Genomic DNA, 14,423 nt, shown 5'->3' with positions numbered 1-14,423 from the left:
ACAATTGGCTATATACCGCTGCTTTTACGCTTGCTTCCGGACATCCTGGGCTTGAAATAAAGACACTGTACTACTGTACTCTATACAGTACTGTACAGTAAAGTACACAAAAGCACAACCACTTCTAGAGGATGCATGCACGTGACAGTGTACGCCAGACACGTGAACTAACGTATGTGACTGGACGTGCGAACGCACGTTTGCATCTTTGAAAGTTCGCAACTTGAAGGTTCGTATGTAGGGGACTTACGGTACAGCAGGTATCTATAGATATAATACACATGAACACAAGCAGTTTGTAGGGCCCTTCATAATTTTTAACAGTGTGAAGGGGTCCTGGGGTTTATAAAACGCTTGAGAATCACTGTTTTGGCTAAAGACAGGTGTCGTCTTGCCTCAAGCAGCTTTCATCCCACCCAGACTCTGGGAGCAATTTCATTTTGAGCCTAGAGACTGTTCCAAAATGTTGACGTCCATCTATTCATTCATTCATTCATAACTTTATGGCTACCCACTTCCTGCCATGCACTGCAAGTGTAGAGTAGGGTTGACAGTCCTCACGGAGATGATATTCTGGTGGGACACAGACCAGAGCACTGAGCACTGAGACGTTCCAGAATGAAAAGAGAGTCACGTGATGCTGCAGGGAGCAGCTAAAGGGCCACCCTAGCTATGGCGGGGTGGTCAGGACAGGTCTTCCGGGAAGTGATGGAGCCCTGAATGACAAGGGAGCCATGAAAGATCAAGGGAAGAGCCATCCACACAGAGTCCCAGAGGTTAGGGAGGCACGTGGAAGGGTGCAGTCTGCCTGCGACCAGACCTTGTCCGCCTTCTACATCATGGTACCCTCGGATTTGAGTTTTCCACTGAGAACCATTGGAGGGCTTTAGTGGGGGAATGGCATTTTACCCGTTTTATGTTCTAAAAAGATCCCCTTGACTGTGGGTTAGAGACGGTTTGTAAGGAGAAGCAGCAAAACTAGTTAGGAGGCAACTGCAATGGTCCAGCCAAGAGGTGATGGTGGCTTTGGTCAAAGTGGTAGCAGAGGAATTAGAAAGAAGGGGGGAAATCCAGGAACAACTGGACACGGAAATTAATGTACGTTGATGGGCTGAACGTGGCGGTGGGGAAAGAGAAGAATCAAGGACAACTCCTAAGTTGTTGGCTTGAGCAATTAGAGAGATGACAGTGCCCTTGACTGAGATGGGAAAATATGGGGAAGGATTAGATTTGAGGAGGAAATCAAGCTGGACACTGCGCAGGTTAAGGTTTTTTTGTTTTTTGGGGGTTTTTTTTGCGGTACACGGGCCTCTTACTGTTGTGGCCTCTCCCGTTGCGGAGCACAGGCTCCAGACGCGCAGGCTCCGGATGCGCAGGCTCAGTGGCCATGGCTCACGGGCCCAGCCGCTCCGCGGCATGTGGGATCCTCCCGGACCGGGGCACGAACCCGCGTCCCCCGCATCGGCAGGCGGACTCTCACCTACCGCGCCACCAGGGAAGCCCCAGGTTAAGTTTTAACTGAGTTGCTTATCGGTCATCAATTAAATGTATTAAGTGGCTTTTGATATGAAGGGTGGAACAACCTGTACGTTTGGAAGTCACTGGAATAGGTGTTACTGTTTCAAAGTCCTGTGACAAGGAGAGATTACCTAAGGGGGTGGGGAAGTTAGAGAAGGAGCCCCAGCAAACAGCTCTGTGCACTCCCAATACTTAGAGGTCAGGGGACAGGAGACCAGCCAAATCCATCCCCTTCGTGTGTGACTGGGGTGCAGGCTGTAGGTGGAGCTTCTGGAAGCACTGGGGCCTTGGGAGAGAAGACCAGGAGACCTTTTACACACAGTCCAGTGGCACAGATTAAAGAGTCTGACAATGCCAAACACTCGAGGACGTGGGAAAACAAACACCCACGTGTTGCTGGAGGAGCGTTTGGCGAGCACTTTGGAGAGTGACGTGCAGTTTCTTGTAGAGCTGGAGATACACAGACCTGCATACGTACTACGTACGAGAGAAATTCGTGCACATGGGTACAGGGAGACCTTGAAAAGAATATTGGCTGTACCGCCATTTGTAAGAAAACCAGATTATAAGCACCTAGATGTCCATCAATTGGAGAATGGATAAACGGAGGGATAGAATACTACGTGGCAGTTAAAATTAACGAACCAGATTATATGGATCAACACATATATAGACGCAAAAGCTCAAACAAGTTTTCATAAAAGCGAAAACAAAAAAGGTTGAAAAGGATTACATTCAGTACATGAGGTTTAAAACCAGGCAAAATTGTACTATTGAGGGTTTGTAGATGTACACATAAATAAAGACAACTGCAAGATGCAGTACAGGGTTATCTTCCTAAACCTCAGGAAGAGAAGTGGATGGAGGTGAGCACAGGTAGAGGGGCTCAACCTCCGGCAACTTTTCATTTCTGAAAGCAAAATGACAAAATGATGAGATTTGACGGAGCTAGTGATGTGTGTTTTAGTATCATGTGTGATCTTCTGTATGTTTAAACGACTTCATCATCAAAATTATTAGGAAAATAAGAAAAAGGGTGGATGTGTATGAAAATGGAAAAAGGACGAACTAAAACGGTGGGAGGAGTGGGGTGAGCTTGGTAGGTCCCCCCTCCCATTCTAGGCCGTGGCTGGGGTCCTGGACAGGAGCGCCACACACAGCCCATGAGGGACACACAGGACAGACAGGTCTGCCCTGGGGAGGCCCAGCCTCGGGCTCGGGCAAGCCTCGGCCTCCGGCAAACCTCGGAGGAAAGATTCCCACTGCAGCACATTCAGCCTCTCCGCCCTCAGTCCCCTTCACGGCCACAACTGTGATCTGAATGTCAAAATCCCAAATGGCTTTCCCCAGGAAAAGCAGCTGGCCCGCTCCGGCCAGGCTGTTTTTTCCCAAACACACACTACAAACTGCGGTTGCCACTCAGCCACACTTGGATGGCAAATCACAGGTAATACTGCTTATCTGTAAGGCAGAGGGAGGCGTAGTGCTCCCAAGACACAAAGGTGGGTGATGACAGAGGTTGCCCCTGGCTGGATGGCTATGGGACTCTTCAGGCCGGATGAGGGCTTTTTCAGCCCCTCCATCCCTTTCGACCCCAACTCATCCACCTGACGGCACAGATTTACCCGACAAATGGAGCAGAGGCTAGGGGTCCAGAGCCAGGCCTGCCTCTGAGTGACCTGTTTATATGCCAGCCAGGCCCCTCCAAAAGTAAGAGTCATCCTGAAATCTCTGCCACCCCCTGAGGTCGGCCCAGATGTCACTGATGGGATTTGAGCTATTCCCCACGTTGTCCCCAGATACACGTCTGTGTGTGTGTGTGATTGGTTTTAATTCCTGCAGATGTTTGACCTCAACCCTGTGCTCTCATGTTCTTCCAGATTTGAGGCCTTGAGGGCAAACAGAGATAACTTACCACCCACCAAAGGGGACCAGTTTGAACCTAAGTTTTAGCCTTTTCCCATGTTAAAGCCAACAGTGGTTTCAATGTATACGCTTTATCCAAGTCAGTGCTGCCTCATCAAAATTTCTCCAAACCCACTTACACAACCCGAAACCCCAACACATCCTGGTCCCTGTCGAGAATTCCTTCAAGGGGGAAGGGGCTGCCTAAGCACGTGCCAAGCTGGGAAGCCAGCGCTTCTGTCCACAACCCTGATTGGCCGCCCAGGACATGCCGTGGACACCTGGGAAGGAGGCAACAGAGCCAAAGGGCTGTTCTTCAGTGAATCTTCTCCAGAGATGGGCCATCAGGTTTCAGGGCACTGAGCTGGTGAGACAGTAGTTCTTGCACCAAAACACAGCAGGTGTGATCCGTCTCTCCAGAAAGCTCCACAGGCAGTGACACAGTCAGGGCACGGCAGAGCCCGCCTTGATAGAGCCAGGGCACTGCCTGTGTCCGCCACGCCCCTTGGGGAGACGGGGCTGGTGTGTTGGACGTACCAGCAGGACGAGCCCTTCTGCAGCCGCCACAGGGGTACCAAGCCAGGGGTTGGGCCTCTGGATCCCTCCCTCATTCTGCTCAGAAAGCCAGCACCCCGGGGCCCCAAAACAAAGCACAGGAAGTGCTCACCTAGGCGATTTTCACACTCTCCCGGCAGCCAGGCCAAGGGCAGGAGAAGAATTCGGGAAGTCCCAGGTTCTTTCCCGACATCACACCCAGGACTCACACCCTGGACAAGGCGGGACCTGCCGGGCTCTAGCCTGGCACAGGAGTCTACACTGATGTGGACCAATCTGTAATCATTCTGGGTAACGTCCCAGTCGGCGGGAACCTCACCTTCGGGGCCACACTTCCAGCAGCAGGCGGGCACAGTGTGGAGGCAGCCAGCTTCCAGCCACTCCCGGGTGGTCTGGCAGCAAGGAGGGGTGGTGAGCGCCCCAGCTTGGGCTCGGAAAGACCTGCCTTCAAATCCCACCTCGGCCTCCTGTCAGCTGGGTCCTGAACCCATCTGGGCCCACTCATCCCTGGACCTTGGATGCTTTGGGGGAGAGAGTTGGATGTTTAAATAGGATGATGACATTAAAACATTCTGCAGCATGCCCCTAAATGCTCTCGCATTCTCTTCCTAGTCAAATCCTCTCTTTATATCAATGGTGACCTGCTAGGAAGCAGAGAGCTGATAAAGCTGACACTTAAAACGGACTCACACACCTCCCAGCCTGCAAAGAGGCCATTTCATCCCCAGCAGCCGACAGGATCTACAAAAGACCAGTGTTCGCAGACTCCAACCCTCCTTCTGCCTGTCTGCCCAGAAGTCTCTCATCTCAAGATCTGCCCACTAGATGTCAATTTCCACCACCGACCGGGAGAGAAGCTGCTGTCTGCCACCCCTGCTTGCAGGGCAGGCTGGAGGGAGGGAAAAGGGAGGGACTCCAAACCTTGTTTTCTTTCTTTCAGGGTTAGATAAAAGGAGAAAAATTCTCTTGAAGGTCAAGTAAAAATAAAACGAGAAAGTACTTATAGAGCAAGTTCTGATACAGCGCTCTTGGAATTCCAGGACCAACTCAGGAATGTTACCCGTGGTTCTGAAAAGGATGTACCACTGAAAGATGAAGACTTGAAACCTAGGGTGTGGGAAAAGTCAAGTGCTTGGCCCTTAGCCACGGAATTTCTATTCCCCAAGTGCCTCAACTTGGCCTTGGGGTGTGATTGGCCTTTACAATCCTATCAGCTTTGTGGGATTAGACCCAGCTCCAGGTCACGAACAACCACTGACCCTGACAACTGCCTTTCCTGTCTGCTTCTGCTGAGCTGGAGAAGGCTCCCGGTGTTGCGGACACACCCCATGCTGGAGTTTTTCTGAAGCAGTCTGGAAAATAATGGACTTCCTACAAACTTTCAAATGATCTTTGCCCCCAGGAACCGTCACCATGGAAACAAAGAAGTAACGAAAGCTGCTTCCCTTCACCTGCAGAGGAGTGTCTGGGGAATAATGTTGGAGCATCTCGGAAACTTGCCCTTTTCTTTGTTTTGCTTTTACTCTGTGTGTGTCACGTCTCCCAAGAGTGTTTGCATTTACATTTTTGAAATTTAATTAAAATTACAAACATAATACATTCCCATGAAAAACACAGATTATTGTAGTTGTAGATGAAGAGCGTTGCCTGTCATATCAGTAAACAAAGGATGTCAGGGCCATCAGGCCAGCAGCCACTGCAGTTCCCTGACTCTGCACCCTGAGGGGACTCAAAACAGGATAGTGTCCCTAGATAGCTACGGTGCATACCGAGGAATGATGTCAATGAGCCCAGACTCTTGCATCTTTCCCAGAGGAAAGTGCTAAATTCATTAATTTGCGACGTCTGTTTTTTCTTTAATGAACAGTAATCTTTTGATGTTCAGACTACTTGTTCTTTTTTGTAAAAACTCCTATATATCTGGCTCCTCCCTGACCTCTCTGGAACAGTCCCTCAGAGTTATCGCCTCAGGATGTCCACCGAATAAAATATAATTCTCAACTTTTAGGTTGTGCATTTTTTTCAGTCCACATAATTAAAACTAATCTCCCTCAGGACTTCCCTGGCAGTCCAGTGGTTAAGACTCCACGCTCCCAATGCAGGGGGCATGGGTTCGATCCCTGGCCGGGGAACTAAGATCCTGCATGTCGCATGGCGCAGCCACAAACAAACAAAACTAACCTCCCTGGACTAACACCTATAATCCCACCTACTCAGAAGGAACCACAACGATCAGTTTTGTACGTATCGCTCTTGAATGTTATCACTGTGTGCTTTTTCTACCAGATGGAATCGTACTGACGTATTGTCCTATACCTTGTCTACACTCATTTCACCCAAGGAAATCTTGTAGGATTTATCCATGTTGATACACGAAACCTTGGTTCATTCATTTTAAGTGGGAGTGGTTTTCCACCAGAGGGATAAACCATGCAGGAGGAATATACCATGTATCCATTCTATCTTTTTTTTTTTTTTTGGCTGCGTTGGTCTTCGTTGCTCCGCACAGCCTTCTCGGGGCGGTGGCTTCTCTTGTGGAGCATGGGCTCTAGAGTGAAACCTCAGTAGTTGTGGCGTGTGGGCTCAGTAGTTGTGGCTCACGGGCTCAGTAGTTGTGGCTCACGGGCTCTAGAGTGTAGGCTCAGTAGTTGTGGCGTATGGGCTTAGTTGCTCCGTGGCATGTGGGATCTTCCCAGACCAGGGATTGAACCCGTGTCCCCTGCATTGGCGGGCAGATTCTTAACCATTGCGCCACCAGGGGAGTCCTATCCATTCTATCTTGATAGACGCTTAGGTCGTTTCCAATACGTTGCTGTCACAATCCTTACCATAATGAACAGCCCTGTGTATTGTGTGAAACCTCAGAGAAAATGCCAGGTTCTAGGCACGTGATAGGTTGAGGTGGTACCACGTGGCTCTCCCCGGGTCCGTGTCCAGCTACAGTGCCTCCACCTTCTTTGAAAACATCCACCTCACTTAGTGTTTGCTGGTATCAGACTTCTAAGCTTTGGCTAATCTGATGAGTACAAGTGGCTTTTTATTGTCTTAATGTGCTTTGCCCAGATTAGATGTGTCAGGGAGGAATAAACTTTCCTCTACCCTTCTAGGTTCTTCTGGCTGGTCTAAGAGTTAAGAACTAAAATAAATTAAATAAATTAAAAGGAGACAGATTCACAGCAGAAAATCAAACAGAAGTTTAATAACATGTACACATGGGAGAGACCCAGGAGAACTGAGTAACTGGCCAAATGGCCAAAACCTTTATATACCACCTTCAGCTCAAGACAAAAGAGGATGTTGGGATAGTGGTTTGGGGTTTCAAAGGGGAGGAAGGCAGTTCACATGAGATGGAACAGCAGATGTTTGGGAAACAAAGGTTTGCTGGGCCCTGCAGAGACAATGGGACCCAGAGAGGAGTATGAACAGACTTCCTGTCCGCCACCTCGTTCATATTAGAGGTATTTATGGTGACGGCTCCCTTCCTGGAACAGGTCCTCTATCTGCATTCTTTTAGGCAGTTTAGGGGGAAGGTCAAAGGTTCCTCCTGAGTTGTTTTTTTTTTTAATATTTATTTTGGCTGTGCCGGGTCTTAGTTGCGGCATGGAGACTCCTTAGTTGCGGCATGCATGCAGTATCTAGTTCCCCAACCAGGGATCAAACCCGGGCCCCCTGCATTGGAAGTGCAGATTCTTACCCACTGGACCACCAGGGAAGTCCCCTTCCTGAGTCTTCTGGGTGACTGTTTTCAACTCCAAATAATCTGCGTGCCAAAGAGATATTTTGGGGTGGCAACTTTTTCTCCCCTACCTATTTTTGTTGTCTATTTGTATTTCTTCCTCGGAAGGACTGCCTGTTCATTTATTTGTTGCCGTTTTGGGGTTTCTTGATTTTTCTTAAGTTGTGTAAGTTGTGGATATGAATCCATTGTCTCAAATATTTAAAAGATTTTCTCTCATCCTGCGTCTCTGTCTTTTACGTTTCGTTAAACTTTCAATGTTGATAGAATCAAAAGTTCCTTACGGTTCTTGCTGACTAAACTTTGCTAGGAAGACATACCTTATCTTGAAGTAACAAAGTCTCCTCTGTTTTATGCTAAGACACACATAGTTTTCCTATGTACATATGATGTATTTGTTTATTTGTAGGCCTTTCATCCATCTGGACTTAATTCTGAGTGTGCTGTGAAGTCAGGATGAGGAGGTGAAGAGATGTCTATAGTAAGGCCAGGGCTGGTTACCCATGCCCCCCGGTCCCCCACCCCTAAACCCTGGCCCTGGGATGCCTACATCTGCCCCAAGGTGCCTTCTGCAGACCAAAGAATGTGCCCAGAAGGCTGCTTTTCCTCAATCTGCCCAAAGGCTGGGGGTGGCCCACAAGGCATGAGCTCTGCCCTGGATTTTTCATTCCAAATGGAAAGCAAACTGCCACAGTATTTACGCCACAGTCCCTACTAGCCCTGCTGATCCAAAACGGCCCCTTAACCACAATCAGAACCTTCCCATTTACCAAAAAACAACACACACTACCTTTTTATTCCACTTTCTCCTTTGTAATTAAAAAAAATACAGCCTATCTCCAACACACTCACACAGAGGAAAAGCTGACGAGCAACCCACCCCTCCCCGTCCTCTGGGTTAAGTGAATGGTTCGACACGAGTAACTTTCTGTTTTTAGCACAAAGCAGTAAATAGCAGTATTTAGAAGAAACAAACACAAGTGAATAACTGAATATTTAAAAGCAGAATTTTGGCTAAAGGCCCAGCTTCAAATTCCTTTGGCTCTGCTAATTCAAGCAAGGCATCCTTGAGGAAATAATTTGACCCCTTAAATGTTCTCATCCACGAACTGAGGACACTCTGAGGCCTGCTTCTCAGGGCTGTTTAAGAGTCCCAGGAGGTGCTGCAGGCCAAGTCCGCAGCAGACGGGCACCTTTAGTGTTTGCCCGTGGGGAGAGGGCTTAGCGATGTACACCACCACCGTTGGAGGACAGAAAAGTGAGAGTCTGGTTTCAGGCGTGCCAGAAGTATGGGCTGGGGTTAAGGATGCAGTATGTGCTGGCTGATTGCATCTGCTGGGGACGCAGGTCCTGCGACAATGCCCATGAGGGAGCCCTCCACGTGCTATGTCCTCCCGGCACCTGAATTCCACAGGGCTTGTTAGGGGCCTGATAAGCATGGATGTACTTTGTTTTTGTTTTTTTAAAATAAATTTATTTATCTTTGGCTGCGTTGGGTCTTCGTTGTGGCGCACGGGCTTCTCATCGCGGTGGCTTCTCTTGTTGCAGAGCACGGGCTCTAGGTGTGGGGGCTTCAGTAGTTGTGGCTCGTGGGCTCAGTAGTTATGGTGCACAGACTTAGTTGCTCTGCAGCATGTGGGATCTTCCCCAGACCAGGTCTCGAAGCCATGTCCTCTGTATTCGCAGGCAGATTCTTAACCACTGAGCCACCAGGGAAGTCCAGCATGGATGTACTTTGAACGGGTAGAAATATTTGAAATTCGGGGAGACCCAATCAGTACTGGTGCCCCTTACGTGCACTGGTACTCCTTGCAGGACCTCATCGAGGGACCAGGCTTCGGTAGCGCTTAGCCTCTTGGGCCTTCCCCACATCTGAAGAGCCCTGCTGCACAGTGGCCTCCCCCGAGACTGGTGCTTCTGCCAGACACGTTAGGTGCTTCCCCAATGCCTTCAGGGGAAGGGAACTGGCCCTCCACGGCCAGCCCCAAGTCCCTTGTCGGAGGACGGAACCTGATTTGTCTGGTGCACAGAGACCCAGAAGGGCCCTCAGAGTCAGTTCTGGACCACTGACTGATGGGCGCTGGGGTGTAAATACTCCAGATCCCTCACCTCTGTTCCTTTAAGATGGAGCCAAAGTTACCCTCAGGGGACTGTGCTTGAACTTGGACCCTTGCTGACCTTCTCTGCCCCACTCCGCTATGAGTTTCTCTCAGGAGCACTTCTTGATAAACCACTTTCATGAAAATCTTTAGCTCTGGGTTTGTTTCTGGAGATACTGACCCAAGATGCCCTCAACCTTCCCACTTGGCCGCCCTCTTTCACCACTTGAGGTTGATGGTCCTGCACCTGGGACCCTCCTGGAGCCAGAGGCTCTCTCGAATGGCTGCCACCTGGATGTAAATTCTGTACAGCAGCAACGGTGTCCTTCTGCTCTGTGGAGACCTCTGAACTCAGCAAAGTCCGGGGCCCAGGAGTTGTTGAATGAATGGGTGCTCTCCCCTCTTCCGCCTTCCTCTTGGTAACTTCCCTGTTCATTTCCTTCTAGACCAGGGGTAAATCAGGACACAGATTGGGTGGCGCTCCAGCCCGACCATTAGAGCCTCAGCTGGACACCATGGGGAAGTAGCTGACATTGCGGCAGCCACTGCAAAGGTGCCGCTTAAGAGTTTTCCATTATTCACCAGCAAACACACCGATGTGGTTGCACATGCAGAGCGCAGAGCTCTCTTCTGAGCCATGATTAAGCGCTCACTGAGCGGAAGCCGTTGGCTTTAAAACACGGCCTCTTTAATGACTCAATTGTAAACTGCTTCTGTCGACTTGTAAGAGAGACCCACACTGGCTCTACCCTGCCAGACACTTGCCACCAAACATGGGGAGGCCCAAATATGGGGAATAAATCGGTGTCACTTCTAGAGGCCCAGCCCAAAGCTGTCTGTTAGTTTAACCATATTTGAAATGATCCTCCACAGCAAACACTGATATAACTTTAAATTTAGTTACATTGGAAAAAAAAAATTTTTTTTAAGATACAGAGTGGGGCTTCCCTGGTGGCACAGTGGTTAAGAATCCGCCTGCCAATGCAGGGGACACGGGTTTGAGCCCTGGTCCAGGAAGATCCCACATGCCGTGGAGCAACTAAGCCAGTGAGCCACAACTACTGAAGCCTGCGCTCTAGAACCCGTGCTCCGCAACAAGAGAAGCCACCGCAATGAGAAGCGCGCGCACCGCAACGAAGAGTAGCCCTCGCTCACCACAACTAGAAAAAGCCTGTGCGCAGCAACAAAGACCCAACGCAGCCAAAAATAAATAAATTAAATAAATAAATTGATTAAAAAATAAAGATACACAGAGTGTCTGTAGTTCTACATACGAAACATGGAAGCAGCCAGTGTGGTGTACCTTGAAACAGTCATTTGGCTGAGGTCCTGGTTTACTCTGTCAGTTGTCTGAGGCCAGTGTTGCGTTAGATTCTTCAATGACCTCAGATGTCACAGATATCGCCATATCACTGCCCGTGGCTTTGTGTTTTAAGGTGAAATAATAAGCTAACCGACAGAAGCACAAAGCTCTTTCTAAGAGTTGGCACTAATGTTTCTACAGCCCTGGCTTCAGCATTTGTGTCTGAAGTCTTGATTTTGCATATTTTAAAAAGATTTTAAAGAAATGTTTACAGTGGTGATCATTTTGTAACGTACAGAAATACTGAATCACCATGTTGTGCACCAGAAATTAACTTAGTCTTGTAGCTCAATTATACTTCAAAAACAAACAAACTGATAGAAAAAGAGATCAGATTTGTGGTTACCAGAGGTGGGAGTGGAGGGTCGGGGAGGGGAAATTGGATGAAGGTGGTCAAAAGGTATAAACTTTCAGTTATAAGATAAGTAAGTACTGGGATGTAATGTAAGAGAGTAAATCCTAAGAGTTCTCATCACAAGGAAAAAAAATCTTTTTTCTTTTTCTTTTCTTTTGTATCTATATGAGATGATGGATGTTCATTCAACTTCGTGTGATCATCATTTCATGATGTGTGCAAGTCAGATCATTATGCTGAACAGTGCTGGATGTCAATTATATCTCAATAAAGCCGGGGGAAAATAAGCAAAAAAAAGAAACATATATAGAGTACTCTAGGTCAACAACAGAGAAGAAAGACATACAATGTGCTCCATCAAATTTAAGACAGTATCATTATAAGACACCATCAAGAAAAAAAAAAGATCTGCCAGTTATAACACACCCTTGACTATAGGATACAAATAACTTCAGAGATGGTAAAGTTTGAAAATCAGTACATCTTAGAATCGAAATGCGCTGTCAATTGTCTTCATGGAGCTCAAGTGGAAGGGCCTGAGGTTGTGTTGGTTGATTGTTAGTGCCTTGTTTTGCTGTCTTCTTAGTAACAAACGTGCTGCGTGTGACTAACATCCTGGAACTTACAAAACGGGTGCGGTCGGATGACCAGCCAGCCTTCCAGCTTCCTGGGCTCCACCTGGCACCCCCTCCAGGTGTGACAGTCTCCCGAGAGGTGTTCCACAAAGTCAGAGGCTGGAAGACTGGCCAGAGCAGATTCCCACACAGCGAGCAGGCATCTCTGCTCAGGTCCTGGGAAAAAGGAAACTGGGAGGCCGATCGCATGGGAAACTAGAGCTAAAGCCCGAATGTGCTGCCCTTTCAGCCTTCGAGCATTCAGAGGAATCCCAATGTGGGTAGGTTCACCACTACAATCAGCCTTGCCCACCCACTCACCGGTTCAGCCACAAAAGTTGTTCCTACAGTTAAGAAAACTATGCAAAACTTGAAGTGAAAAAGCTCCCTTCAGGGTTTCCCTGGTGGCGCAGTGGTTGAGAGTCCGCCTGCCGATGCAGGGGACGCAGGTTCGTGCCCCGGTCCGGCAAGATCCCACATGCCGCGGAGCGGCTGGGCCCGTGAGCCATGGCCGCTGAGCCTGCGCGTCCGGAGCCTGTGCTCCGCAACGGGAGAGGCCACAGCAGTGAGAGGCCCGCTTCAAAAGTTCCCTTCAAAGTCCTAGTTGGGCACCATCTAACAAGCCTGCCTAAGGGTCGCCTGGGATCACATTTTGTTCAACTCTTCTTTTTTTTATTTTTTTGTCTGAATCGCATGGCTTGCGGGATCTTAGTTCCCCGACCAGGGATTGAACCCGGGACCCCGGCAGTGAGAGCGCAGAGTCCTAACCACTGAACAGCCAGGAATTCCCTCAACTCTTTTCTTTGGATGAAGGCTCAGATTCTGTAAAGTCAGATGCAGAACTTATGGAAGATTGATACGGTGCAAATGATATTTGTTTGGCAGAAAAGATAACCCCAGAGGTTTTGGTTTTATTGCCCTGTCCACGTTGAGCCAGTTTTGTGTTAGGCTGAATTATATAAAATTGCAGTGTTGGAAGTGCAAAAAATGGTTGCATATTGGCAATATCAAGCCCATATCTAACTTTGTAAAGTTAGATACACAAAGCTGGCCAGTGGCAGATGTTAAAGCTGGTTCAAGATAAAATACTTCTGTCCGCTCTTTATTTATTTATTTAGTTTTTTGAAACAGCTTTTTATTAAACAGCAAAGCATAACGGCAACACAACTTTAAATGTTTGAAAACTTTAAATGTTTGAAAATTAGGTCACAAAGGGATGCAAAATGTTTGCAGTATGACTATCATATATTCATACAGCTAAAGTCATCAGATCTTACACCAATACGAACATTAAGATTATTCTATGATTAGCCTAAATTTAATAACCATAAACTATATTAGTGGATCTCTCTTCCTATTTAATATTTTAACATTACTTCTGATACTGATTTCTTTACCAAATGGAATCTACAAACTAATTTTTTGTTTTTTTTTTTTACAAACTAAATTTTAAAAAACTGTTAAATGACTAAAACTCTGCAAACCAGTAGCTGGGTTTACAGAAAATTCTGGGAGAAGTAGATAAAATACTGAGAAAGCATCAGTTCGTATACATGTAAAACTCTCCCATTTTATTCATGATTCTGATACTGAAACACTTTTAAGGGACTTTGCAAAGTTGATCATCTGGGTACTGCAAATAAACCTGAGACCAAACTTTATTCCCTTCTAGGTGTGGTTACATAAGGTTAGCCAAACTTAATCCATTTTCTTATATATTCCCCCCCAAATCTAATCTGTGCCAGAGATACCACAAATCTGGACTAAAAACAAGTACTTACCAAGTACTTGGTTACAAGTACTTACCAAGTATTGAATACTTCTCCTACCCTATTTCTGTTTTCCTCAAAATTTTCTATTTCAAACACACACACAACCAGAGCTCGTCTTTTCAGATATCAAGTGGATTATTTTGTGCAAAGGAAGTTTTTAATGACAAATCTTCCCAATATGATAATTCAGTTTCAAAGAAAAATCTTCATCCTTATAGCCCCCGTTTTCAATTGATTAAACAGAAACCAACTATCTTATCTTATTACTAAATATAACAAATAAGCCCTGAACTGAGAAAGTATCTTACTTTGGTTAAGTTTCAACAGAGTTCGGGCTACTCTCTTAGATGATTAACTAAAATTACTTTTTACAAATGTGAAACCAATTTTTTCCTTAGGGGAAGGAAAATGGGAAGAAAGCAAATGGAGAAGAGACACACGATGGTGGACAGGGTGTATAAAGCTGTGCGTTCAGTACATGATTTTGGTCACTTTTTCACAACACG

At 47.2% G+C, this 14,423-nt stretch overlaps 1 protein-coding gene across 3 annotated transcripts in view; it reads right to left on the bottom strand.

The window, feature by feature from the left end:
- Positions 1-14,423, bottom strand: part of RIN2 (Ras and Rab interactor 2) — a 219,763-nt gene that overhangs the window by 63,526 nt on the left and 141,814 nt on the right. The gene's annotated exons all lie outside the window — the stretch shown is intronic.

This window comes from Globicephala melas, chromosome 15 (genome assembly GCF_963455315.2).
Source record: "Globicephala melas chromosome 15, mGloMel1.2, whole genome shotgun sequence".
In the NCBI taxonomy this organism is placed as follows: Eukaryota; Metazoa; Chordata; class Mammalia; order Artiodactyla; family Delphinidae; genus Globicephala; species Globicephala melas.
This window is presented reverse-complemented; position numbering and strand designations above follow the sequence as displayed.